Source organism: Chelonoidis abingdonii, chromosome 2 (assembly GCF_003597395.2).
Source record: "Chelonoidis abingdonii isolate Lonesome George chromosome 2, CheloAbing_2.0, whole genome shotgun sequence".
Lineage (NCBI taxonomy): Eukaryota > Metazoa > Chordata > Testudines > Testudinidae > Chelonoidis > Chelonoidis abingdonii.
The window spans coordinates 4,063,622-4,089,367 of record NC_133770.1 but is presented as its reverse complement, the minus strand read 5'-3'; the positions used below and the strand labels follow the sequence as shown (position 1 = coordinate 4,089,367).

General features: G+C 46.0%; 1 protein-coding gene across 14 annotated transcripts in view; it reads right to left on the bottom strand.

The window, feature by feature from the left end:
- Positions 1–25,746, bottom strand: part of MAP4 (microtubule associated protein 4) — a 314,214-nt gene that overhangs the window by 211,671 nt on the left and 76,797 nt on the right. The window contains exon 3 of one of the 14 annotated variants that reach the window (XM_075062115.1): positions 10,732–10,800. The exons of the other annotated variants lie outside the window; for them this stretch is intronic. The gene's annotated coding sequence lies outside the window, so the exon portion shown is untranslated. The remainder of the gene's footprint in view (positions 1–10,731; positions 10,801–25,746) is intronic. 14 annotated transcript variants of the gene reach the window in all.

Sequence of the window (25,746 nt, the reverse complement as noted above, 5' to 3'; positions counted from 1 at the left end):
TTCACCTTCCCAACATTTACATTGGAAGGTAAAGCGCTAATAAATTAAATGCTAAAAATCTCAATGCTCCTAGTTTAATGACTCAATGAGATAATTAATATTTAAATCCTTTCCCCTTATGTAGATCAGTGTTCAATGTAGCTCTCTGTGAGAGTCAGCAGACAACCTATATTAATCAACCCACTCGATTACTGGAGAAGCTCTTTGGGTACACAGCAAAGATCTCTCTGTGGGGTGGATTCCTGGATTTTAAACATGATTAAAGAGCAATGCACCAATGAGAGGCAAGGGAAAAAAAGTAGAGCTTTACTGTTCAACAGTATCTTCAAATGCTGTTTTTTCCAGACTAATTTTTAGACTGTTCTGTACTACAGAAGTATTGAAAGTCCCATTCATATGACCTGTCCATCTAAAGAATGTCTTCAAGCATGGCCAGAAATAAAAACATATACCACAGGAGTATCTAAATGGGGACATTTCAAACCCCATAATACACTCAATTAACTTCACTTCAACTTTTTAACCATTTATTGTTACGTACTGAATCCAGATCAGCTTCAGATAGATATGCTCCACATTTAGAAGCATGGATAATCTGTGCAAAAAGTAGGTGCTCTTTTAAAGATTTAGTTTTCCCTTTTTAAAAAATCCAGTAAGCTACTGTGTTAAAAAAAAAAAAAAAAAAAGCATATACAAGACAAAAATGAGGAAGGAAAAAATGGAAAAGGAAAAATGAGTATAAGTGTAACAACAAAGGTAGACGTTCAACCACCACATTCACTCAATATATTATAAAATTTATTATAAAGTTCATATCCCTAAGCAATATAAGGTCGTTATGCATTCTGACAGACAAGACCCATTATGGCTGACTAAAATGGTACTTATATCAGTCAATATTGTAACAACTCTTTGGCTACATAGGACTTAAGAATTGTCACTATGCTGTTCACCATAGTTTTATGGCAACACCATAACCCAGATCCTCCTGCACCAAAGCAGAGGCCGCTACTACTTCAGCTGCAGAAAGTCTGTCAGCTATTAGGAGTATATGGCTTCTGACACAGGGAAATCCTGACTCCAGCCAGTGGAGTACAGTGTTACAGATACTTCAGTATATTCCCATGTTTTCAAGAGATGTTATTTACCCAATTATGTTCATGCAGGCACTGGAAATTTGAAGATTTTAGCCAAAATATATATCTTTATATAATAGTACCCCTTTTCCAGCACTGGGCTGTTCAAGGAGCAGCTGTGATCTTTTAAGCGTACAAAGCTTTAATAGCTATTGTTTATAAAGCTGAAAGCCTTTCAACTTCAGATTTTTGTTTTCTTTTAGCTCCCAGTCCCTTGCCTACTGTCACAATGGACAGTGAAAAAAAATTGAGGAACAAGATTTGTTCCAGGTCCCATGTTTAAAGGCTTACAGCATTTAACTATTTGTGGTCAAGTTTTCAGAAGTACCTAATGGAACTTAAGCTCCTAAGCACACTATGTCACTTATGAAAAGTTTACCCTGGTATTGGTCCCAGCCATAGTAGGTAACAAGAGAGCAGGCCTGATAGTGATGTAATTTCAGCCATCACCTTGCTTTATTTCTACTTCTGCAGACACTTGAGGTGAGCTGCCATTGTCTCAGGACAAACACTTATATCTTATCATTTGAAGGCTGACATAAAGCACTGGTTTTCTGACACTATAATCTTTAAGTAGCAATTTATGGGATAGCCATTACTAAAACCATGTCACAAAACTGAAGTAACAGAAGCAAAATTGTAGTCAGTAAGCAGTTATAATGTCCAATATCCTGCAGCAGAGTTAAGGACCATAAGGAGTGTTTAAAAGTATATTACAAATAAACAAAACAATTATATTGGTCCACTCCTAGATGGAAATGGTAGAACTGTCAATAATGCAGAAAAGCCACGCCTTTAATAAATATTTCTGGTCTGTGTTTGGGAAAAATCAGATGTGGACATATCATTATGCTGATGAAACACTTTCCTTTCTAAGAGGAGGATATTAAAGAGCAGCTGCTAAAGTTGGACACTTGTAAATTAACAGGTCCAGACAGCCTGCATTCTAGAGATTTAAGAGAGCTGGCCGAAGAGCTTGCTGGACCATTAATGTTGGTTCTTAACTCTTGGAACACTGGGAGAGTTCCAGAAGATGGGAAGAAATCTAATGTCGTGGCAATATTTAAAAAGAATAAAGAGGATGACGACTGAGGTAACTAAAGACCAGTCAGACAGATATTGATCCCTGGCAAGATAATAGTGTGATGCTCTGTACCTGGAGGGGGCGGGGGGACAACACTCTACACCCTCATGTTCATCTTTATAAAATGATTGTGTGGTATCCAATGCAAAGTTTGTCATGTTGGGTATCTTCAGAAGGCTCATGATGCACTGAGCATGGTTGTTATAATGATATTATAGTAATTATTACAGTAATGTTATAGGTTATAATTTCATGTATGTAGTTATGAGGCTGAAAATGTATCCTCATGGCTTGAAATAAGCCCAGGCAAAAACTCTCCAAGAGCAGAGAGGCAGTTCACATCTCATCAGGGCAGGTATGGGACAAACCCAGCCCAGCCTCACAGGAACAAAGGACGCTGGCCTAGGCAGCAATAAAAGAATCTGATAGACTCTCGGGGGACTCACCCCACTTCCTTTGGTCAGTTTGGAACTGCGATGAGATAATGCTCCCCCGACTCTGACATCTACGGACACCACACCAAGCGACTGAAGCGCTGATCAAAGGGAGAGCCTGGCTGAAGAGCAACCAGTCAGCCTATGGGGAGAAGCATCTAAGCCCTGGTCTACACTAGGAGTTTAGATCGAATTTAGCAGCGCTAGATTGATTTAACCCTGCATCAGTCCACACAATGAAGCCATTTTTGTCGACTTAAAGGGCTCTTAAAATCGATTTCTGTACTCCTCCCCAACAAGGGGATTAGCACTGAAATCGACTCTGCTGGGTCGAATTTGGGGTAGTGTGGATGCAATTTGATGGTGTTGGCCTCCGGGGGCTATCCCAGAGTGCTCCACTGTGACCACTCTGGACAGTACTCTCAACTCAGATGCACTGGCCAGGTGGTCAGGAAAAGCCCCACAAACTTTTGAATTTCATTTCCTGTTTGGCCAGCGTAGGGAGCTGATCAGCACAGGTGACCATGGAGTCCGAGAATCACAAAAGAGCTCCAGCATGGACGGAACAGGAGGTACGGGATCTTATCGCTGTATGGGGAGACAAATCTGTTGTATCCGAACTCCGTTTCAAAAGATGATTTTTTGAAAAAAACATCTCCAAGGGCATGAAGGACAGAGGTTATAACAGGGACCCGCAGCAGTGCCATGTGAAGCCTACCAAAGAACCAGAGAGGCAAACGGCCGCTCCAGATCAGAGTCCCACACATGCCGCTTCTATGATGAGCTGCATGCCATTCTAGGGAGTGCCCCTACAACTGCCCCACCCATGTGCTTCCCTCCTCCCCGACCCCTCCCAGGCTACCTTGGCAGTTATTCCATTTGTGTGATGAATTAATAAAGAATGCATGAATTTGAAACAATGACTTTATTGCATCTGCAAGTGGAGATCAAAGGGGGGAGCGGAGGGCAGTTGGCTTACAGGCAAGTAGAGTGAACCAACACGGAGGGTTTTCATCAAGCAGAAACAAAGAACATTGCCCTGGTGTCTGGCTGCATGTAATCAGCAGCCAGACGATTTGCCTCAACCTCTCACCCTGCCATAAACGTCTCCCCTTACTCTCACAGATACTGTGGAGCACACAGCAAGCAGTAATAACAATGGGAATATTGGTTCGCTGAGGTCTAACCGAGTCAGTAAACTAAGCCAGCGAGCTTTTAAAAGTCCAAACGCACATTCTACCACCGTTATTCACTTGTTCAGCCTATAGTTGAACTGCTCTTTACTACTGTCCAGACTTCATAAGCCATGGGAGCCAGGGGTAGGTGTGACCGTGCGGTGCTGCCAACTGGGAGGGCAGCCTGAGGCAGAAGCCTCCAGCTGGCATGATATTCCAGGCAGGACTCAATCTCCATTGGATGAAACTTAAAGAAGAGAATGACCTGGAGTCATTTCCATTTTTGTCCAGACACCGCCGACCAATGTGTGCCCAGGCGCCCCCGACCAACCTAACTGAGGTCAGCCAGGAGCACCCACGGGACGACAGCTAGCAGTCATATTGCACCGTCTGCCATCCGCAAGGCAAGGCAAGGGGATGCTGCTCTGCAGCACTTCAGTACCGTGTCTGCCAGCAGCACCCAGGAGACATACGGTGGCAGTGAGCTGAGCAGGCTCCATGCTTGCCATGGTAGGTCATCTGCATGAGTAACCCAGGACAAAAAGCGAGAAGCGATTTTTTGCTGTTACTTTCACAGATAGAAGGAAGAAGGGAGGGGAGCCTGACGACATGTACCCAGAACCACCCGTGACAATGTTTTTGCCCCATCAGGCATTGGGAGCTCAACCCAGAATTCCAACGGGTGGCGGAGACTGCGGGAACTGTGGGACAGCTACCACAGTGCAACGCTCCAAAAGTCGATGCCAGCCTCAGTACTGTGGATGCACACCGCCAACTTAATGTGCTTAATGGCGACACACACAATCGACTGTATCAAATTGATTTCTAAAAAATCAGCTTCTATTAAATTGACCTAATTTCACAGTGTAGACATACCCTAAGTTTGTAAGGGCAATGAAAGTGTTAAGATCAGCTTAGAATGCGTTTTGTTTTTATTTCATTTGACCAAATCTGACTTATGTTTTGACTTATAATCACTTAAAATCTATCTTCATAGTAAATAAATTTGTTTGTTTATTCTACCTGAAGCAGTGCATTTTGGTTTGAAGTGGGTCAGAGGTTCCTCTTGGGATAACAAGCCTGATACATATCAATTTCTTTGTTAAATTGACAAACTCATAAGCTTGCAGCATCTAGCAGGCATAACTGGGCACTGCAAGATGGAGGTTCCTACAGTTTTCTTTGGGACCGGAGATATTGGCTAGTGTCATTCGATTGCACAACCTAAGGAGCAGCTTACATGCCAGAGGCTGTGCGTGAACAGCCCAGGAGCGGAGGTTCTCACAGCAGAGCAGGGTAAGGCTGGCTCTGAGAGTCAAGGATTGGAGTGACCTAGCATATCACTGGTCCAGATAACACCAGAGAGGAACATCACAAATGGACTGGGATATGGGATTTGATTAATATTAATAATAATGATATGGGACTTGATTAATCAAGAATTAAAGGGGGGTACAGTAATTAATGCAAATCAGCATGGGTTTATGGAAATCTGTCAAATTAATTTGACATCTTCTTTTCAATACAATTACAAGTTTGGTTGATAAAAAAAAAAGACGGTTACTCACCTTTGTAACTGTTGTTCTTCGAGATGTGTTGCTCATATCCATTCCAGTTAGGTGTGCGCGCGATGCGTGCACATTCGTCAGAAGATTTTTACCCTAACAACACTCGGTGGGTCGACTGGGCGCCCCCTGGAGTGGCGCCGCTGTGGTGCCGGATATATACCCCAGCCGACCCAGCCGCCCTTCAGTTCCTTCTTCCCGGCTACTCCGACAGTGGGGAAGGAGGGTGGCGTTGGAATGGATATGAGCAACACATCTCGAAGAACAACAGTTACAAAGGTGAGTAACCGTCTTTTCTTCTTCGAGTGCTTCCTCATATCCATTCCAGTTAGGTGATTCCCAAGCCTTACCTAGGCGGTGGGTGGGGTCGAGTGAAATGTGGCAGAATGTAAAACTGCTGAGCCAGAGGCTTGCAGCATCTCTTGACTGTTGAAACCAGAGCAATGCGAAGCAAAGGTACGGACCGAGGACCATGGAGCCTGCGCGACAGATCTCGTGATAGGAACACGAGCCAGCAAGGCAGCAGATGAAGCCTGAGCCCTGGTAGAAGGCACGGTGATGTGGCTTGGGAAATATGACCAAATCATAGAAGGGGATGCACGCCACACCCAAGCTGAGATCCTCTGAGAGGAAACAGGTCGGCCTATCCTTCAGTCTGCTACGCAACAGAAAGTTGGGGCGTTTTACAGAATGGTTTCATCCACGTCAGTATAATAATGCGAGCACTCTACAGACATCCAGGGACTGCAATTGTTGCTCTCATTGGTTAAGTGTGGTTAATATGAAAGACCGAACCACCTTAGGAGGAAAGCCGGGGTGGGTCGTAACTGCACTTTGTCTTTGTGGAACATAGTGTACGGCGGAACCACGTAGAGAGCCCTGAGCTCGGAGACCCGTCTGGCGGATGTAATGGCTAGGAGGAAAGCGGCTTCACAAGACAGGTATAGGCAGGAGCAGGGTCGCTAACGGATCGCATTGGGGGAGACATAGGTCTGGTTAAACCAGCTTGAGGTCCCAGGTTGGGGCTGGGGCGGCGTACTTGACGGTATAAAGCGCTCCAAGCCCTTAGGACGCGAACCCATGAAAGAGTGTGAGAAAACTCGACGACACCTTAGCCTGGTGGAAGGTAGAGATGGGCTGCCAAGTGTACTCAGCGATGAATACCGCTTAGGCCCCCTGGGGTTTGTTTTAGGCCAGGGTAATCAAAAATAGAGGGGATCCGAGACCTCAGTAGGAGTAAGATCAAAGCGTTCTCACACCTGTAGCAGAAAACACCTGTTCCACTTGGCCAGAGTAGCCAAGTGGAAGCTTCCTGCTACCCCAGTTAGCCACGCAGTAGCCACATCCGTGTCTTGTGAGGTGAAGAGACTGCAGGTCCGGGTGGCAAAGCCTGCCGTGGTCCTGAGGTATGAGGTCTGGGTGGAGTGGCAGGGTAATTGGGTTGGCTATTGACAGGTCGAGCAACGTACGTATCAGTGCTGCCTGGATGATCATAATGATGCGCGCTCTGCCCCTGCGGAGTTTCAGCAGGACCCTATGAATCAGCGGGAATGGTGGGAAGGCATAAAGGAGTTGGCCCTTCCACGGCATCAGGAAAGCGTCCGAGATCGATCCCGGGGAGAGACCTTGGAAGGAGCAGAATATCTGGCATGTCCTGTTCTCGTTGTAAGCGAACAGGTCTATGTGGGGAAAAATCCGCACTTCTGGAAAACAAAATGCATCACATCGGGGCAGAGCGACCACTCGTGAGACAGGAAAGACCTGCTGAGTCAATGCGCCAAGGCGTTCCGAACGCCTGGGAGAAAGGACGCTACCAGATTTATCAAGTGGCCTATGCAAAAGTCCCAGAGATGGATGGCCTCCTGACAAAAGAGGGAGGACCATGTCCCTCTCTGGTTGTTTATGTAGCACATGGCCGTTGTGTTGGCTGTAAACACTGAGACACCATGACCTCGCAGCTGCTCCGGGAACCCCTGGCATGCCAGGTGGATTGCTCTCATTTTTGGGTGTGTATGTGGAATGCCCAGCTGCTGAGAAGAGCAAAGGCCTTAAGCTCGAAGGTGACCGAGGTGAGCACTCGAACTGAGAGATGACACGTCCGTCGTCAGGGACATTGAGGGCTGGGGCAGATGGATCGGCATCCCTGCCCGCACTAGGGAGGGAGTTAGCCACCATTCTAGGGAGCCTAGGGTGCTCGAGGGAATGGTGACTATCGTGACCTTGGGGTCCCTCTCCAGGCAGTACGCCGAGTTGAGCCAACTTGGAGAGGATGGAGGCAGAGCTTGGCGTGTTTGGTTACAAACTTGCAGGCAGCCATGGGACCCAGGTGACCGAGACAAGCGCGAGCCGAGGTCGTTGGGAAAGTCTGCAGACCTCGGATGATTCTTGCCATCGCCTGAAACCGCAGATGTGGTAAGCAGGCTCCGGCTAGATCGGAGTCCAGGATAGCTCCTATGAAGTCTAACCTCTGCGTGGGAACCAGAGTGGATTGTTCTATAGTGATCATCAGGCCTAAACATGTGAATAGGTCCTTGACGATGCCCACATGCTGAGTGATTTGCGTCTCAGAGTCTCCTCGGATAAGCCAATCGTCCAGATACGGAAAAACGCATATCCGACGTCGGCGGAGGTAGGCAGCGACTACGGCCATACACTTGGTTAATACCCGTGGGGCTGCAGAAAGGCAAACAGCAGGACCGTAAACTGGAGGTACTGATGGTTGGCTAGAAAGCGGAGGTATCTCCTGTGCAGAGGGAAGATGGCGATGTGAAAGTACGCGTCCTTCATATCGAGGGCGGCATACCAGTCTCCAGGATCCAAGGATGGGATAATGGTTCCCAGGGATACCATGCGGAACTTCAACATTATCATAAACTGGTTGAGTACTCGAAGGTCTAGGATAGGTCTGAGACCTCCGTACGAATTGGGGATTAGGGAATAACGGGAGTAAAACCCCTTGCCCCTTTCGTCCATCGGGGTCTGCACCTCTTGTAAGAGGAATTGCTCGTGAGAGGGGTCCCTGAAGAGGGACAGGGTTGGAACAAATTGGAGATGGTACCCATACTCCACCATGCAGAGGACCCAGCAATCTGAAGTTAACTGGGACCACGCCAGGAGGAAGTAGGAATGGGATCTCAGCCTGTAACTGGTATGCTGCCCTCGGGTGCACCTTCCTGATTGACCAGCGCTCGGTGCCGAAGGCAGAGGGGTAAGTGAAAGTCCCGCTCCATTTTGTTCTTGGCTTAAAAGCCTTGCAAATGGGGCACTTAGCTGTCAAGTGCAATTCCCCGAGGCACTTCTAACAGGAGTCGTGCGGCTCTCCTGTCGGCATCGGCTTGTGGCAGGCCGAGCCCAGTTTGAAAGCCGGTGAGCTGGGCACGGGCTACTCCCCAAACCCCGCTAACTATTACTAAACTAACTAATTATATATAAATATAAAAGGATTATAACTATATACACGATAACGAACGAGAAATACGAGTAGCTAGGGAAGTGGAGGTCAGCTAAGCCGCGCTCCACTGTTCCAATGACCGACACAGGCGGTAAGAAGTAACTGAAGGGTGGCTGGGTCGGCAGAGGTATATATCCGGCACCATAGCGGTACCACTTCAGGGGGCACCCAGCCCACCCACCGAGTGTAGCTAGGGTAAAAATCTTCCGACGAATGTGCACACGGCATGCACACACCTAACTGGAATGGATATGAGCAAGCACTCAAAGAAGAACTAATAATTTCGATGTATTATATTTAGACTTCTGAAGTCATTTGACTTGGTATCACAAAACATTTTGATTAAGAAACCAGAATGATACAAAATCAACATGGAACTCTCATTAAATGGATTAAAAAACTGACTCATTTACAGGTCTCAAAATGTAACTGTCAACAAGGAATTATTTTCCAGCAGGTATGTTTCCAGTGGGTCCTGCACAGATTGATAAAAAATATTAAATAAGGCCAAGAACCAATGACTGGAAGAAAACAAAATCACCACTGAAAGTTTGCAGATGACAAAAACTGTGGGAGTGGTAAATAAAGAGGCCAGGTTACTGTTAGAGTGATCCGGATCATTTGATAAGCTAGAGACAAGGCAACAATCTATATTTTCATATGGTCAAATGTAAGTGTATACATCTAGGAGCAAAGAATGTAGGCCACACTTACAGGATGGGGGACTCTATCCTGGGAAGCAGTGACTCTGAACAAATTTTAAGGGTCATGGTGGATAGTAAGTCGAACATGAGCTCCCAGTTCAATGGTGACAGGTTTCCGAGTGGTAGCCGTGTTAGTCTGTATCAGCAAAAACAACGAGAAGTCCTTGTGGTACCTTAGAAACTAACAAATTTATTGGGCATAAGCTTTAATAATTTAATATAAAATAATATATGGAGATATACCTATCTCATAGAACTGGAAGGGACCCTGAAAGGTCATTGAGTCTGGCCCCCTGCCTTCACTAGCAGGACCAAGTACTGATTTTTTGTCCCAGATCCCTAAGCGGCCCCCTCAAGGATTGAATTCAACCCTGGATTTAGCAGGCCAATGCTCAAACCACTGAGCTATCCTTCCCCCCAAAGCTTTTGTGGTGTGGCCCAAAAAAGGCTAATGAGACCCTTGGGTGCATAAATAGGGTACTCTCAAGGTGGAGGAGAGAGGTTATATTATCTCTGTATTTAGCACTGGCTTGACCATTATTGGACTACTGCATCCAGTTCTAGTAACCATAGTTCAAGAAGGATGCTAATAAATTGGAGAGGGTTTAGAGAAGAGCCACAAGAATGATTAAAGGATTAGAAAACATGCTTCATGGTGGTAGAATCATAAAGTCAGAAGGGACCACAAGAGTCATCTAGTCTAACCCACTGCCAAGATGCAGAATTTGTTGCATCTAACCATCCTCCAGATATTGGCAAATTGAATGTTTTAGACATTGCTCTAGTTACTAGAGTCTAGTAGCTTCCCAGATATCAAGGTCAGGCTGACTGGTCTATAGTTCCCCAGCTTCTCCTTCTTCCCCTTTTTAAAGATGGACACTATGTTAACCCTTCTCCAGTCTTCCAGCACCTCTCCTGTCATCCATAAATGGTTCTGAGTTTCTTGAGCTAATTCCTTCAGCACCCTGGGGTGAACAGCATCAGGCCCTGCTGACTTGAGTTCATTCAAATTAGTCAGAGGATCTCTGAGGTGTTTTTATCCTGATCTGCATCTCTTTTCCTTTATTGTCTGTGGTAACTTTACCATTCATTCAGTCAGTCACATATCCTTTTTGACAAGACTGAAACAAAAGTAGGCATTGAGCAGTTCTGCCTTCCTATAACCTTCCACTACCAGCTTACCTTCTTCACTGAGCAGCAGACCCTCACTGTCCCTGATCTTTCTTTTTTGGTAGACAGAAAGAGCTCAATCTATTTAAAAGAGAAGATTAAGGGTTCAGAGTCCATAAGCAGCCACATGGGGAACAAAAATTTGATAGTGGGCTCTTCAGTCTAGCAAACCAAAATACAGTGGTTGGAAGCTGACACTAGACAAATTCAGACTAGAAATAAGGCACAGTTTAACAGTGACAGTAATTAAGCACTGGAACAATATACCATGGGCTGTGGCAGATTCTTCATCACTGGCAATTTTTAAATCATGATCGGGTGTTTTTCTAACATATAGGCTCTAGTTCAAACAGCAATTATTTCACGGAAGCTCTATGGCTTGTGTTATGCAGGTGGTCAGATTAGATGAGTTGGTTTCAACCTATGGTCTAAAATTTCCAAAAGGTTCCACACCTCCATTTGAAACTTTTTAGGGGTCCACAAAAGAAAAAAAGGGTGAAACCCACTGGACTAGATGATCAGAGGGGTCCCTTCTGGCCTTATAATCTATGAATGACAGAACTGGGGCTAGAAATGCACACTATTTACAGATGGAAACCTGATTCCTGGCATTTGTTTCTAACCATAACCGTTCACAAAGTATACCTCATAGGAGTCACAGACTTTTCATTCCAGTAATACTATCTTCTATTCCAGGTCAATGCCAATACAACAAGTCCCAAGACTCGTAATTTCATTTTGTGAATAACAATCAATTTGAACAATTATTTTTAGACAAGTCTCAAAAATGGCTCAGCCCCCTGTTTTTACACACTTTCATGTGTTCATGACCACACAGTCCTCTGAGCACACATTGCAATCAACTGTTTATCACAATACTAAAATATTTCCACCAGCTTGCAGTTTTCATTCAGTCAGTGAAGACATCGGCATCCTTTTTATTATTTGTATTAGTCTCAAAGTCTTGAGTTATTTGTCAGCAGAGCTTCCTCTCAGCAACAGTTTAGAACTGCCCAGAATAGTAAATCATGGCCATCCTCGTACTCAGATGGAAACTATTACTGACTTGAAAAATAGGCCCTACTAACATTCATCTGCCCTTGTATAATAAAGGCTGAGTAAGCATCTAAAGCCAACTCCAGATGGCTTGCAAACTAACGTGTCCCCATATCTCTTGGATTGTAAGGAAAGCCTCGGTTTATGTCCAATCCAAACATTTCAGAAACAGTTAAGCAGCCGTTGTCCATGGAAGTATTTTCTGTTGCTTTCCTTCAAAGCTTGCCTAATCACACACTCACCAGGATATTAACTATTTACACTACTGAGCCACCACAATAGAACAGCATCTAATCAAAGGCAGAAGCGGCAGCATAGGTGGGGCTTAGAGAAGAAACTGTTTATAACACTTAGAGCACCATCTAGGATGGTCCCATCTAGACTAAGTTCTAGCGATATTGCATCAAAAAAGACTGCATGATACTCATTTTCAAAAGAATGGATGGTTTGGGTCAATCTAATCTCCATAAAATAGGATGGAGGATTTAGCACATTCAAACCTATACAGCAAACTGACTTTCTGTACACTTACGGAAAGTAAATACCCTGATGTTCAATTTCATAAGTTATGTGGTAGTTATGCAACATCAGCACAACTAACTGGAAGACTTAAGTCATGTTATTGGAACTTAGTATAAAATGTATATCTAATGGAGTCTCTGAAGGAATAGCAAATTGGCAGACTGATGTGCCAACACAAAACTATCCTGAGGCAACGGGCAAACCTCAAGTGGTTCTGAGGATCTCAGCCTACTTCCCAGCCAAGAATGAATCTTGAAATTTGCTTCAGAGGCTTACTTCCTCAGTTAACTCAGGAGATGGCTTCAGAGTGACCGGTGACACCATCCCCCTCGCCCCAGGAGCACAGCAGTAGCACAAACAGAACCCATGTCTCCTCAGCCTTTCCCCAGCCCTTACTGTTACATGCTCTTCTCTCTCACTTAAGGCAGCATTCCTCAAAAGGTACAAAGCAGGTTAGCACAACTAAACACAACAGAAGACCTACCTGTATAGGTGTTATTTACACATTTGTAAGTGCCCCTCATACCAGCGAACTCTGTCTCATGCAGGGAGAAATGGACTGCAGCATCTGTGAGTAATGCTTTCTATCATATTCAATCTGCTAGGAGACTCCATCCCATTCTGACAGATGACGACCTAGCCTCAGTTATTCACGCTTTTGTCACTTCTGGGAAGGACTACAGCAATGTGATATACCTGGGCATGAAGCCTTCAAACACTTCGGAAACTCCAACTAGTACAGAACACTGCAGCGCATCTCCTCAGCAACCCAGGGTACATCAAATCTGTCTTCCACTCTGTAGACTTGTTTCCCACAAAATTTCTAATCAAGGTCTCAGTCTTTACCTTCAAGGCACTTCATGGCCTGGGCCCAGGACATCTAAAAGATTGCCTCAAGTTCCAGGATGAAGATACTGGTCGACAGTTATACTCTGGCACAATGAACTCTTTATAATAAGGGTATATCTCAGGAGTCAGCAACCTTTCAGAAGTGGTGTGCCAAGTCTTCATTTATTCACTTTAATTTTAATGTTTTTTAGAAGGTCTCTGTCTATAAATCTATATTTTATATAACTAAACTATTGTTGTATTGTAAAATAAACAAGGTTTCCAAAATGTTTAAGAAACTTCATTTAAAATTAAATTAAAATGTTGATCCTACTCCGCCGGGCCGCTCAGCTCGCTGCTGGTCTGGGGTTCTGTTCACATAGGCCGGTAGCGGGCTGAGTGGGACCTGCGGCCAAGACCCCAGCTGGCAAGGGTCCGGCAGCCAGAACCCCAGACCAGCAGTGGGCTGTGCGGGGCTGGTGACCAGGACTCCAGACCAGCAGCAGGCTGAGCAGCTCAGCCCACAGCCGCTCAGAGGTTCCAACCGCCGGCTCCTGCCAGCCGGGATCCCAGCTGCTGGACCCACTCAGCCCGCTGCCAGTCTGGGGTCCCATCCCTGCCCACATACAGTGGGGACCTACCTTCTCCCTGGTTCTGGTCCATTCTCTTCTCTCTACACTGAGTGAGGGTGGGAGTGCACTGAGCACAGGGCTGGGGGTGAAGGGTCTGGCCAGGAGCTAGAATGAGGGAGAGGGCTCAGGGTTGGGGAAGGAGGTTTGGGTGTGGGGCACTTACCTGGGCAGCTCCCATTTGGTGCAAGGGGTGCAGGTGGGAACATGAGGCGAGGGAGTATAAGAGCTCCTGTTTGCTCAGGGTGAGGATGTGGGGGGTGCATGAGGTGTGGGGGGCTGGGGATGTGGGGGGTGCAGGTGTCAGGGCAGGGGGGCTGGGTATGTGTGGGGGTGCAAGAGTCAGGGTAGGGGTCGTGTGGGGTGGAATCAAGCAGAGGGCTGGGTGTGTACGAGGGTACAGGGCTCACGGCAGGAGCCTGGGGGGTGTGCAGGGCACAGGGCTCAGGGCTGGGGGGGCACGGCAGGGGACTGGAGGGGATATGCTCCTATTCTACCACCACCCCTTCCCCAAGGCCCTGCCCCACTTCTTCTCTGCCTCTGCCAGGAGCAGCGAGCACGCTGACTCTGCTCCTTCCCAATTCCCTCCCTCATAAGGGCCATCAGCTGATCGGCCAGGAGGGGAGGGAGGGAGAGAGAGAGGGACAGAGAGGCGGAGGAGGGGCAGGAACCCAGACACTTCGGAAAGAGGCAGGGGAGCCGGCAGGACCAAGCTTCTGCCCCCTGCCCCTTGCCTCCTGCCCCCGCAGGGGGGAAGGGCGGGGGGAGCAGAGGGCGGAGAAGAGCAGACTGGGCAAGATTTTTAATGGCACGCATGCTGTCTTTGGCACACATGCCATAGGTTGCCGACCTCTGGTATATCTCATCTGTAGTACAGGAGACAGCGCTTTCTCAAGCCTGACTGAGACTGTGGAATGACCCCCCCAAGGAACTAAAGACCATCACAAACTTTAACACTTTCTGCTCCATGTGCATGGCATATTTCTTTGACTATGCCTTCTCACAAAGACATAGCAACACATTTTTTTAAAAACACAAAACCCTACCAAAACATGACATTGCACTGCACACATTTCTCCCCCTGGGGAGAGGATGAGTGTACAAACAACATGTGACTGATGTGTAGTCATTGTTTATCACACTACTGGAAGGCGCTCAGATTTAAAAATTTTATTAAGATGATGTTTAAAAAACGGTGAACGGTACAGAGTTTAAGCATAGAAGTTTCTGGTTATCAGGGAATAATGTACAGACTATCGAGGGTGCAAAGTTCAGTTTAAGATTGGGTGTCGTAAGGAATACATAATCTACAATATCCCCAATTGGGGGTAAAAGGTTGATGGGACAAAGTACAGACATTGAGATATGAGGGTATGATGTTCACATAATGGCTATGTTCAGGTGTGGAGTATAATGAGTGGATATGATGATGAGGATGGATTGATTGATGAGAGTGATAAGAATCTATGTAGAATAAAAAATAGAATATACTGTCCTGCATGCTGTACATTCCCTCTGTCTGTGTAACCCCATGCCAGCCTGTGAGCTTTTCACTGACTCACCCTTGGTAGCCTCTCCCTGCTCAACCCCCTAGGGTCTTTGGGGTTTTACATCTCCTTTGATCCCAGACTAAGCCTTGGGAAAAGTAAACCATTCTAGCCTAGATGGACTGAGATAGTTTATTGGCCACTGATGACACAGCCATTATCTTAGCTGCTTTGAAGGTGTGTACCTGAGGCTCTTATCTTCGCCATAGTTTCATTTCCTGTGGGTTCTCTCATTTACAGCTTACTTTAACATAACTCCATAGCAAGTAACTCCTCATAATCATACAGAGGCTTGCACCATATATTTCATTAAAAAAATATGTATTTTTCAGTTCATCACACCCCACCTCATTTTATTTTGCAACTCACCAAGCTAGAGGAGCAGAGCAGCTGAACGAAGATTGTCAGCAGAATGGATTCTTGTGTACCATTCCTCTCCAAACTCTGTATGTGGAGAGTCTTTATTTAAATTATAATATCATAGATCAAGAATCAATCCCCTTCCCCATCCATAAACAAAAAGATGAAAAGACAGGTGGAGACAGAGCAAGGGTTTTCAGAAGGCATTTTTATGGGGACTATATAGTAGGCAGACTATTTACATCTTATGTTGAATACATATGTTTTCTGTGCACAGAAACTTGCCTCCTACAGATTTTGGCAAAGGAGATATTACTCCTAGGGAAACAGACTATATATTACAAACACCACCCTCTGTCAGCCATGTAATGCAGACAGTAGACTGCTTGCTGAAGTCTGATCCTTGTAGGAATCGACACTGTCACCAGCTATGACAGACACTGGAAGTGAGCTTTTCACAACCAACCAGATCACTGTTTTGAAATGCAGGAGCTTTAGAAAGGATTCACTGTTCTTGTTCATTTGCTACAAATCATTTTACCCCTAGACTAGAGAAGAATGGGAGAAGATCTGAAGTGGGAAGCTAGTGATGGTACTTCGATTTGCTAGTATTTACACTCCCCAGACCTCCGCAAACATTAACTCTATTTTACTCTCTCCTCTCCATCAAGGGATTCAGTTAAGTAGCTCTTCCTAATGTCAAACATTTCTTTTGTTAATCTTCTTTGGGCATGTTTACATAAAAGATTTTCCCCCAATATGAATTATTTAGGCATAAAGCCGCTGCAGTTAGTATATCGCTTGTGTGTATGCTTACTTGGCTCCTTGCATCGCCACTGCATATAGTCACCAGAAGTGCTTGTTTTGATGCACAGTGCAGTGCCCTATGAGTAGGTAATTCCAGTCTGCAACTCGCCACCATTCAGTACACTATCTTTTGAGAAGTTTGCCTAATGGGACAGAAATGAGTCATGCAGGGATGACAGACTGTAGAGTTAAGTTCCCATCATGCTACTTTCTCAACCCCATAATGCCACCTTTACCCCATAGTTTTCACTCCTATTTTGAAAATCCCACAAACCCATGAGGGACTTGTCATTGTCCACCATTTCTGACAGAAGCATGGAGCCTGCACACCTCTGTATTATTGTCACGAGCACTGCAAGCACAGGACACGTGATCCTTCAGTATTTGCAGAGCCACAGGGAATGCGATATTTCCTGGAGGGAAGATTGTTGTCGGATACAAGGAGAACCAATTCAAGGTTGTTGGTGGAGTTCACAGAGAAGCTGCAAAACAGTGGAGCACCACTGCTGGGCTCAAGAAACAAGCACTGACTGCTGGTTTCACAACATAATGAAGGATTGGGAAGACTAGTAGTGGCTGCAGAACTTTCAGATATGCAAGGCCACATTCCTGGATCTGTGTGATGAGCTCACTCCTCTGGCACAGGGACATCAGAATAAGAGCCGCACTGATAGCAGAGAAGTGAGGCGATCACACTGTGGAAACTTGCAATGCTGGATTGCTACCAGTCAATGAGAAATCATTTATTTGGAGTTGTAAAACTGATTGCGGGGGCCATTGTCATGCAAGCATTTCAGGCCATTAGCAGTCTCCTTACACAAAGGACTGACTCTCGGCAATATGAAGAACCATAATGGGTGGATTTTCAGAAATGGGGTTCCTGAGCGGTTGAGCGAGAGAAAGCACAAATATCCCTATTTTGGAACCAGACCACCTTGCTACAAAATACATCAACAGAAATGGCTACTTTCCTATGATGATGCAAATGCTTGTGGATCACCGGGGATGCTTCACTGACATCAGTGTTGGCTGGTAAGAGAAGGTGAATGTCACACTCATCTTTAACACAGGACAGTTCAGAAAGCTACAAGTAGGGACTTTATTTCCCCAACAGTAGATTACTGATGTTGAAATGCCAGTAGTAATCCTGAGTGACCCAGTCTACCCCTTACTCCTCTAGCTCACGAAGCCAAACACCAGCCACTCGATAGCACCAAAGGAAGATTCAACTACCAGATCAACAGGGGCAGAATGACAGTTGAATGTGCCTTTGGCAGATTGAAGGGGCGCTGACATTGTTTACTCACAAGACTGCATCTCAGGGAGAAAAATATCTCAATGCTTGTAGCTGCCTGATGTGTCCTGCATAATATCTGGGAAGCTAAAGGGGAAAACCTGAGGTCAAGTTGGAGGACAAAAGGTGCAGCTGTCTGCTGAGTTTGAACAGCCAGACACAAAAGAGCTCAACACAGAGCTCTAAGGCTCAGAGGCTTTAAAAGAGCACTTTAAGAGTGAGCCACAGTAATGCATAGTGGTGTACTGTACTCCACCAGGCCCTGCAGTTCTTGGGTCTGATAGGAATTGTGTACTGCTTGGTATACATCTATGAATATAACACTGACAATGAACTTAATTTTCTGGTGCTTGCTGTATATTTATGACCACACTTCCCCCCTCACTGATCCTATGAGTCGTGTCACACTGTACAACAACAACAAAGTGGTGTTTTCACTACTGCCAGGCGTTCTGCAGCATATGTTGGGAACTAATGAAGATTATTTTCCAAATAGTTTTATTGAGTAACCAAAAATACAAAAAAAATTCTGTGCATGTTAAAAGCAAATACATTATTAGCTTAATAAATTTATGGAACAGAGCTTAGAGTAGGGGAAGAAATATTAATGTCCACGCTAGCTACAAACACAGCAGCCATGGTTCTCAGAGGTCAGTATATCTGTGGTTGTCCTTAATGTCTCCCTGATACCATATGGAATGTGGTTGTAGGGAGCTGCTGTACTGGAATTTTCCATGGACTGCAAAAGGAGGCGAGACTGGGATTGTTGAACCTGTAGGTCCACAACATCTGCAGCATCTGTGTTTGCTGCCGGAGAAGCCCCATTCCATCCTGATTCATCTCCCTCTCCTTTTCCTGCTGGGACTCCTCAGCCTGTCTCCTGTCTGTTCTCTCTCTCTCTCTCTCAAGTCTACCTGCAAAATTCATCTTCCAGCCTTTGTGTTCACAGTCTGATGTAGCACTGGCTTGCAGGAGCTCACTGAACATCTCGAGACCTCTTCTTTCTTCTCCTTCCCTGGCTCAAGGTTTCTGTGGTATGGAGGGGGAACTTCTCAAGGCCACAGTGGCAGCTGCTATTGATAAAACAGAGGTACCATTGTCAGTATACTGACAACAGAATGTGAAAGTCAAGATTAAGAACTCTCCCCTTCCCTTACTTCCCCTAAAGTGTTAAACAAGACGTGTTAAACAGGATATATTTACTAACACTTCTGCTTTGGAGCGTGGCCCACCATGGGTGAGGGAAATGAGAAGGGAATTACTCGACTACATGAAGCTATGAGTACAGAGCAATGGCACTAAATCCCAGCACCATTTTCCACAGACAGTGGTGATTCCAGCAGATCTCTCACTCCTGAGTAATAAAGGCACAGAGCACAGCTGCTGCTGGCTTCCCTAAGCCACGTGGGTCCATATGCTGTTGGCGATAATGTCGGCAGACATTATGGCTAACTGGCATGAGATAGTGTCCTACCACAAGAGGAAGAAATAAAGCTGTCATCCCTAGAAGCCTTCAGAAGAGGATTGCAGAGTACCTCCGTGGCATTTTCATCAAGCTCGCTCAGGAGGATTCAAGGGACATCACTATGCATAAACTTCTCCATGTACCCCCCCACCCCCCCGCCACCTAACTCTAAAGGAGAATGAAAAGCAGATACTCCACCTCTCTTCGTTGTATCGCTACCTCTTCTAGTACAAGTAAATTAATGAAAAATCAATAGCTGTATCATGCTAAGTTGAGGACATCATCACTGTAAGAGCAAATAAAATGACACTTACCCAAGATTCCTTCACCTCCATCAGACTTGCCTATGGTCACCTGCGAGGACTGGCTGGACTGCGATGGAGTTTCAAACAGTTCCTGGCTGATGGCAGAGTTGGATTCCCCCAGTTACATGTCTCATCCTCCTTTTCCACATCCTTGCTGTTCACACCAGGTACCTGTGACTCAAGCTCCTTGGAGATATCCGCGATGGTGTGCAAGGTGATGGTCTCTGCCATGTATGGCATGCAGCTCCTTGCAAAAGTAGCAGGTCTGCAGCTTGGCACCAGATCAACTGTTGGCCTCCCTAGCTTCCGATATGCCTGCCTCAGTTCCTATGCTTTCACACAGCATTGCTGCTTACCCGTCTTACCCCTTCTCCTGCATCCTCATGTAATCTGCTCACAGATGTCCACGTTTCTACAGCTGGTCCATAGCTGTGCTTGTACAGCCTCTTCTCCCCACAGGCCCAGAAGTTCCAATATCTTCTGCATACGGAAGACCAGAGAGTGTTTCGAGCATTTAGCTAGCATGCTCAGCTAGCCAGTTGCACAAAACAGTGGAGAGATGCTGGTATGCATGCAAAGATCGACAATCTGGATAAGGCCTGGGGGTGGAGGAGTGCGGCTTCTCGTCTCTTTGACTCCTGTGCAGAAGAGTTCACAACTGTGACCACAGCAATCACTGTCAGGCATTTTGGGACAGCTGCTGGAGGACTGGTAGGGTCAATGTAGGTAACAGTCTGCATTTGCGCTGCTTCAACCTCAGTACCTTGACAAGGGCTAAACAGCACTCGGGAAGGTGTTATTACATTGGCATAACAGAGAGCTTACATCAGTGAGAGGCAAAATTTAAGGATAGACACATGCACATTCAGATCGACACAAGACTGTTTATGTCAACCTAACTTTGTAGCATGGACCAGGCCTTCTAAGTCACTGCAGTTCCTGTCCTTTACTCGAGGCTCAGTTTTGACACACTGATGTGATACAACCATTTGTTTTCTTTCAGCGCCCCACTCTCCTTTAAAATTAGCATTTAACTACTCACACAGAGTGAAACCTGTGGTTGTAAGAACAGAAACAGCTCTGCCATAGTTCCCATTTCTCCTGTCATAAGTCAGCTTTTCTTAGAATGGGCCACAGCACGAGAAGTTACCACTGCCTGCTGAAGTATAAGCAAATAGTAAGTCATCCCTCTTTCTCTTCAGCACCCTAAAACCATATCAGTTTTCCATGAAAAGTGCCTCCAGTTTCCTTAAAAAAAAAAAAAAAAAAAAAAAAAAAAAAAGGAGTTAAGGTATTGAGTACCTTTTACACTCCATGCACAGGTAATCCCTATTTATTTATTTCTAGAAGGTATATTAAATATACTACTTACAACCTACAGTGGTGGGCTTGTCCTATATTACAGACTTATAGTAAGGAATACAGGAATTTGTTTCCCAATATGCAGGACTCCCTGCGGTTAAGACTCTTAACAAGCCAGTTCCAGGTTAGCAGCTGTTAGAGCGCATGTATAATTTTGTATAAACACTCATGTTTACAGACAGCCCTTCAAAAGGGGCCAACTGAAGTATATTACTCTAGTCCTACTGACCTGGCCAGCATCCTTAAAAACACGAGGACATTTCATCTGAACACACGTTTTGGCATCTAACAACATAAAAGATTTTGCATCAGTGATGATAATACTGAATTACTAGATAATTACTAGATAATTAGATACTGCACAAAGCATGCTGAATTGGCTTAAAGCAGAAAAATCTGACATACGAGGCATAATACTTCACCACTGACTTCAAATGGGCATTTAGGGCATTCAGCACCAAGCAGAACCCAGATCTAAGTCAGAAGTCATGTCACACAGGATCAGGCCTTCCATGATCACAGCTGAAGACTTGAGTCACCTTCAGCCAATACAGGAACATCCTTGTCACTTAGGTTGTATAAATACCAATATAGAGAAGATGCATAACAGACTCCTTTCTCTCATTACCAGAAATCTCTTCCTGCAGAAGTTTGAGTTCTTTACCCAAACTCTCACAACCAAATCAAAGATCTGCCCACAAGGTCTTGTGCAGTGAGAGTTTGTGCTGTGTCTCTGAGACCCTTAGACAAACTAAACCAGTATTCAAATTGCAAATAAAACCATTTAATTTTAATCATGATAAACCAAGGTGGTTTAAATCTGTTCAGTTTATCCAGGAAGTGGGAAACAACTTCAGCATGTTTCTTTCACATCAGCCACTACTGCAATCCTACGAGTTTTAAGAACGTCAGCACTGAGAGAACAACCACTGCTGTAAGAAAGAAGCTAAAACTTGCATGATTTGGATGAAAGATCCACCCACTTCCAGTTAGGAGTTGTCATGTGGCAGATACTTTACATTCTTAAAAGAAACAAGGGTGCAACATGCAAAGGAATCCTAATGCTCCCTCAGTGCAGGAAACTGGAGAACCTGCAGAAGCATGTGGCAATGCAGATATGCTTAGTCCAATTCCATAATATCCTCATTTTTACAAAACCACAGGAAGTAATATGCAACTCTCCATACTATACGTGCTGTATGCATTATATCACTTGGCAGCACTGCATACGGCACAGAGAGCTGTCTGTACAGTGGCCCATCTGATCTGATGAATGAGCATCCATAAACAGAGAATAATCATCCAAAAGGTGAGAAAGCCGGGAATCCCCTAGATTATTTTTTTTAAAGGAACTAAATATGATAGAACACCACATTCAACACTAGTAGCATTCAGTAGTCTGATTGTCTTGGTGCCAATCTCAGTTCACTTCTACCTCTAATTAGTGCCACACATCAGATTTTAAATGTAGCTTCTCATTTTATAAATGTGTTTTCATTTAATGAAGTTGTAATTAATCTTGTCAAGGGACTTTCAAAGCAAACCGAATATAGCTGGAACCACTATTGTTTCCTCATAGCATTATTGCTCAGAACCAGTTCCTCCTTACAGATGTCTGATCAGTAGAGCACTGTACAGATACAAAATTTGGATCCACATCCTATCTGCAAACATTGTCCAGGGATATCCACAGATTTGCAGAGCTCCACTGATAAGTCACCACTTCCATTTCCTATTAGGGCTTTATTGAAGGCCCCTCATCGTTTCAGTTTGGTCATTTACCCTTATCTGAATTTCTTTGCTCTATCAAGAGCCTAAGCAATGAAGCAGGTTAAATGAATCTGAATGAAGGTTACCAAGGACACACTGATGTTACCATCTCTTCTGAGAAGTGACTTTGCAGGGTTCCATGTTTGTATCTCAGTGGCTTTCAGATCAAATGTGCTCCGTTTGCAGTTGAAAAAAAATCTTTTTGCTTGTAAACTAAAAATTCTGTGGGTCAAATTAAACCCTATTGTATTCAGATTATGCTTTCAGTGACACCAGTGTAATCCCATTGCTGTCAAAGCATTTGCACAAGTGTAAATTATTCAGTTTACTAAATTTTTACAAACCCAAACAACCGTTGATTCATAATAGAATCTAGTTCCTCCTTCATTATCTATGTTGGTTAAGCAGGGCAAACAGGGTAAAAAAAAAAAAAAGTGTAAACTTATTTTTGCCAGTGAAGTCAGCCAATCTGACTTGACAGAAGCAGCAGATCTGATGAGTAAGATATGAACAGGAGAACCACCACACTCTAAAGGCCACAAACTAAGCTTGAAAGTCTTACTCAGCCACAGATAAGTAGGAGTATGGACCAGGTGAGAAGGGAGATTGGATAGAAAGTGGCTAGAGAGCAGGGCACCACAGGAACCCACTGCATCTTTAAGAAAAGAAAAGGGGATCAGCCAGCCAAGGAGCCCAAGTGTTGCTACAGCTTTTTCAGGAGGCGGCAGGAGAAACTGAGGAATCTAGGTGCTGCTATTCGTCTCTTAGAACGCTACAGGGAGTAAAGTGGCAAGAGCCACTGTTTTTGTCAGGACAGAAGGAAAAGCTGGGAATGGGTCACAGAGAATGGATCACTTGATGATTAGCTGTTCTGTTCATTATCTCTGGGCACTTGGAAATGGCCACTGTCAGAAGACAGGATACTGGGCTAGATGGACCTTTGGTCTGACTCAGTACGGCCATTCTTATACTCTTATGCACTAAAGAAAAACTGTCAGTGTAAGATGGAAACCACCACTCCAAGGCCAATAGATCTAGACAGGAAAAACCATCTGAGAAAAATGAGATCTGGCTGATCAAAATTAAATGTTTTTGTAATTAAATACACCACATGCCTTCAAATTTAAATTTGAAGCAATAAAAATAAATTCCAGTCATTTCAATTGAATAGGTCCCTTGCAGAAGGCGGGAAGCAGGATCCATCTTTTCGGAGTCGACATCTAAAACAGAGTAGATTATATATCTCCTCCACCTGACCCTGGACATGAGAGAAGACTTCTGTCAAAAGAAAGGAAATAGCATTGGCTTAGGGTACGTCTACACTGCCCGCCGGATCGGTGGGTAGCAACTGATCTATCAGGGATTGATTTATCGCAGGGGTCGGCAACCTATGGCACGCGGGCCAAAGACGGCACGCGAGCCAATTTTTAATGGCATGCCAGAGCCTGCCTGGAATCCAGCATGCCATTAAAAATCCTGCCCAGCCTCGCCCACTCTCCTTTGCCCTCTGCTCCCACCATGGGAGCAGGAAGCAGAAACATAGCCGTGCACACGGGGTGGACAAATGGCCCCACTCTCCCAGCACTGCAAGCCGCGGGGTCCGCGCTCAGGGGTCGGGGCGCTGGCCAAGCGCAGCAAGCTGCCGGCCCCTCCCCCGGAGCCCTGCCATTGCGTGCAGCGCTCTGGGGGTCGGGGCTGTGCTCTCCTGCGGGGCAGCGTGTCTGGCTCTGCGTGGAGCCTCAAGGTAAAGGGCCCAGGGTTGGGGGGGTTAGATAAGGGTTGGGGGCAGTTAGGGGACAGGGAGCAGGGGGGGTTGGATAGGGAGGTGGGATCCCGGGGGGAGAGTGGCTAGGGGCAGGGGTCTCTGGAGGGAGCAGTCAGGGAGCAGGGGTGGATTCGATGGGGCATGGGAGTCCTGGGGCTTGTGAGGGGGCAGGGGGTGGATAGGGGTCAGAGCAGTCAGGGGACCAGGAGCAAAGAGGGCCCGGGAGGGGGGCAGTTAGGGTGGGTGGGTCTCTGGAGGGGATGGTCAAGGGACAAGGAGCTGGGGGAGTTGTATGAGTTGGGAGTTCTGGGGGTCCTGTTAGGAGGCAGGAGTGTGGAGAGGGGTTGGCGCAGGTAGGGAGTCGGGGGGGTTGGATGGGTCAGGAGTTCTGGGGGTCCTGTCAGGGGGCGAGGAGGGTTGGATGGGGCAGGGAGTCCCGGGGGTCTGGCTGGGGACAGGGGGTGTGGATAAGGGTCAGGGCAAATCAGGGGACAGGTAGGGGATAGGATCCAGTCCAAGGACAAGGAACAGTGAGGCTTAGATAGGGGGCAGTTGGGACAGGGGTCCTAGGACAGGGTAGTCAGGAGACAAGGAGCAGTGGGGTTGGGAATTCTTAGGGGGGCAGTCACCCAGCCCTCTCCCCTGAGCCGTGACACACACACCCCCCCCACACACACACACACCACACCCTCTGCCCTGAGCCCTACACATCCCCAGGCCCCTGCCCTGAGCCCTGTACCTCCCTCATACACACCCAGCCCTCTGCTTGACTCCTTCATTCCCCCCCCCACAACCCTAGCCCTGACACCGGCACCCCCACCCATACCCAGGCCCCCCTCTGCCCTGACACCTACACTCTCCACATACCCAGCCCCCAGCCCTCTGGGTCCTGGCCCTGCACAGCCTGCTTCTGGTCTTGGTTCTGGCTGATGGACCCTTGCCAGCCAGGGTCCCGGCCGCAGGCCTCGCTTGGCCCGCTGCCAACCTAGGTGAACAGCACCCCAGACCAGCAGTGGGCTGAGCAGGCCAGCAGCGTAAGATAAACACTTTAATTTCATTTTAAATGAAGCTTCTTAAACATTTTGAAAACCTTGTTTATTTTACAATCAAACACTAGTTTAGTTATATATAGTGTGACAAAGTTCCTCCTCTACCTTGGTGGGTCCGTGCTTATTGGCGGATTTGTTCTCGCGACACCACTGATTTCCTGAGGAAACTACAATGCATTGGTCACCTCCCAGAAAACACCATCCTAGCCACCATGGATGTAGAGGCTCTCTACACAAACATCCCACACACAGATGGAATACAAGCTGT